Raw genomic sequence first — 3968 nt, 5'->3', positions numbered from 1 at the left:
TAGGGATAAAGTGTGACTCCAAAGTATCAAATTTATCCTATAGCCGAATTGTGACCACAATGATGAGCTGCTGCTTAGATGTTATGTTGTAATTATTGCTATAGCTTCCTCTCTCCATTAAGAATTTCACCTTTAAGTGTGTAGCCAGCACCAGACAGTGCCTATCCTGTTCAGAGAGTAGGATTCCCAAAGTCTTGAGGAGTTCATTGTTAGCTCAAGTGACATTTCTCTAATTCAGATGTGTAAGTTATGTTATTGAGCTCAATAAGAATACATGTGAAGCAAAAATCATACACATCTCTTCCCCCCCCCCGTTTCTTTAGCTGTTCAAGAAATACGAGGCACTCAAAATGTATTTTGTGTTTTCTATAGCTTTTTTTCCTTTGTTGATGCATGTATAATGTGTGTGTGTGTGTGTGTGTGTGTGTGTGTGTGTGTAAAATATACAGGTGCCAGTGGCTCACGCCTGTAATCCTAACTCCTCAGGAGACTGTGATCTGAGGATCGTGGTATATGAATGGTCCAAATATGGACGATTAGAATGCTAAATGCAGTTCTTTCCTCTATTTGTACATTTAGAATCACTGTAAGAACTTTCAAAAAAGCAAATGGGGCTCAGAGTACAGCCCAAGGGTAGACTACATGCCGACCATGTATGAGAGGATCTAGGTTCAATCCCCAGTGCCTCTAAAAGTTAGTAAAGAAAAAAAGGGAAAAGGTGGAAGGAAAGAATGAAGAAAAGAAAGGATGGAAAAAAGGAAGGAAAGGAAAGAAGCAAGGAAGGAAACCCCTGCTATCTGGTACCTCCCAGGCTATTTATATCAACCTCAGGAATCTGGCTTGTCCTTCCTTAACCTTGTTAAAATCTCTCCAGTACAGCCTACAGTGAGATCCCAGAACAGCTCCTTTAGTCCTTGAAAATTGTACTGTAGAATATTTTAGGATAAATAATGCTAAATCACAGTACTCAAACTCCAATAGCAAGGGAACCTTTATTCTGCCAAGGGCCATTTGGATATTTTTAACACCATTCACAAACCACACAAAATGAGTGCAGGCAGGCTGCCACCAGCCTATGTTTCTGTCCCATTATGTGCTTTGGCACAAATGATTTTTCAGGGCCATCCTGAAAGCCAGATATTCCATACTCCTCGCAACTCCTAACAAAAGAACATCCAAAATTAATAAGAAATTTAAAGTTAACCAGTTTCTAGAGAAATCACCAGAAATCAAACAATAGAAACAACCCAACATTCAATTTGGAAGAAAAATCTAATTCAAGAGACAAAAGTTGCTGCAAGGTATACTATCCTCTCAAATAGCTTAGGAAGATAATGAATGCATAAAACACATTCTGACATGAGCTGAGGAAACAACAGAGAACAAGGGAGATTGCAGAGATATAAATGAAAACAGTGAACTGGAAATAATAAGAACCACATCTAAATAGAGGAGAAAGCTTAGAGTAACTGCAGTGAGTGAACATTTTTTAAGAGACATATTCAAGTAATTCTTGAGAGAAGACAGTGATATTGTAACATAAGAGTAGGAGGTGATATAAAAAAACAATAACATATTGAAAGACATAATACAGAAAAAAATGTTCCTAAAATGAAGAAATGACTCTTCAAATGAGAAGATATACTATGTTTTAGGAAATTCAACAGAAAACCCTTGATATCAGAACACTTATATAGTAACTAAACAAGGAGTTCTTCACCACTGAAGCATAAAAGGCAAGTCACCAAGAAATCTTAGATTTCCTTACTGTAAGATTCAATGATAGCTGGGCACCAGTGGCTCACGCCTGTAATCCTAGGTACTCAGGAGGCTGAGATCTGAGGATCGTGGTTCAAAGCCAGTCCAAGCAGGAAAGTAAGTGAGACACTTATTGCCAATAAAGCACCAGAAAACTGGAAGTGGCACTGAGGCTCAAGTGGTAGAGTGCTAGCCTTGAGCTGAAGACTGAGGGACAGTGCCCAGGCCCAAAGTGCAAGCCCCATGACCGACCCCCCCCCCCCCCCGACACACACGCAAAAAACAATTCAATGACAGAAGTCAATGGAGGAGTATTTTCAAAATTCTGATTGAGTGTATTATTGCAACCAAGTCATTAAGCACAATGATCTTCTTAAATATGCATATGTAAGTATGCATGGAATACAATACATGTGAGCTCTTAAAGAAACCATTTGGTAGGAGATTTGAATCAATTCATTAACAGAGAAGCTTATAGTAAAGGAACTAGTGGTGAATTTTGACTTTATGGAAGTAAAGAGCCATGACCAAGACTTTGTAACGTTACAGATAGAGACTGCAAATATTGCAACCTTAACAACGTGAGCAATACATTGGTAATAAAGGAAGATAGGAATGCACAAGTCTCTTATTTGCCTAACAGGTTTTATTTAAAAGAAACAAGATAAAGTAAACGAAATCAACTTTTAAAGAAATTTATGTTAAAGGATCAAATTCAGCAATTACTTCAGTTCACTTTAATTGTTTTCCTTTAAAGCAAAATTGATTGGATTTTATTTATTTAAAAGTAAATATGAACCAGGCACAGTGGCTCATGCTTATAATCCTAACTACCTGGAAGGCTGAGATCAGAACTGTGTTTTGAGGCCAGATCATGTAAAAAAAAAATTGCAAGACCTTTTCTGAACCAATAGCTGCATGCAAGGACATGTGTTCATCATCTTAGCTACATGAGCAGCTGAAATGGGAGGATCACAGTTAAGGACTGTCAGGGCAAAAACAACTACAACAACAACAAAAACTTGCAAGATTCTATGTGAATGGAAGAAACTAGGTATGGTGTCATGTGCCTGTCATCTCAACTACAACAGGAAGCTTAAGATAGGATCATGGCCCAGGTGTAGGTACAGCTGGGCAAAAAACAAGGCTTTATCTCAAACATTGTAAAATAAGGACTAGAGGTGTGGCTCAGTGGCTGATCACCTGCCTAGTAAGTGTGAGGCATTGAGTTTAAACCTTAGAACCACAATTTTTTTTTGTATGCTTTTTTAAAAAAATGCTGCACAGAGGGGTTACAGTTACATGAGCAAGGTAATGAGTACATTTCCTATTGAGCATTGTTGCCTCCTCCTTTGTTTTCCTCTTACCATCCCTTCCCTCCCACCTCCACAACTACATCCTCCCACCCCCCGCTGAAGTTGTAAAGTTCATTTTCAACATAGTGTTTTGTACATCTCATTGTTACAATGGGTCAACCTGTATCCTTATTTAAGCATTTTGTTTTTTCCCTCACAATTTTTTTATAGTGTTACTAGGCTAGGTGCCTGTGGCTCACACTTATAATCCTAGCTACTCAGGCAGCTGAGATCTGAGGATTGTGGTTCAAAGCCAACCTGGGCAGGAATGTGTAAGATTTTAATCTCCAATTAACCACCAAAAAAGCCAGAAATGGAGCTATGGCTCAAGTGGTAGAGTACTAGCCTTGAGCATAAAAACTCAGGGACAGTAGCCAGACCCTCAGTTCAAGCCTCAGGATTGGCACCAAATAATGTGATTAGAAAAACTAAAAAAATAAAAATAAGTTTATAACAATCATATCTTTGTAGATCTGTATAAATGGGAATGATATTCATCTAAAGTGAATGATATTTATTGATCTAGTGATGATACAGCTTTCTTGCTCAAAGCTGGTGCTCTAGTACTTGAACCACCCTTCCAATCTGACATTTTGTTGGTTAATTGGGAACAGAGTCTCAAAGATTATTCTGTGGGCTGAGTTTGAGTTTCAGTCCTTAGATCTGACTCCTGAGTAGCTAGGATTATAGGTATAAGCTACTGTCCCTTGACAATGATGATTATTGTTTAGGTGAATTTTAATTTTTATAGGAATGTTTTGCTCTTATTTTTACTTTGTGTGTCTCTTGTTTTTTATTTGATAATCATGCTGTCTTTTTATTTTGAAGTGGAGGAAGGAATTGTGCTTAGCAACC

The sequence above is a fragment of the Dipodomys ordii genome, unplaced genomic scaffold, assembly GCF_000151885.1.
Source record: "Dipodomys ordii isolate 6190 unplaced genomic scaffold, Dord_2.0 Scaffold76, whole genome shotgun sequence".
Taxonomy (NCBI): Eukaryota; Metazoa; Chordata; class Mammalia; order Rodentia; family Heteromyidae; genus Dipodomys; species Dipodomys ordii.
Note: the sequence above shows the minus strand (reverse complement) of the source record.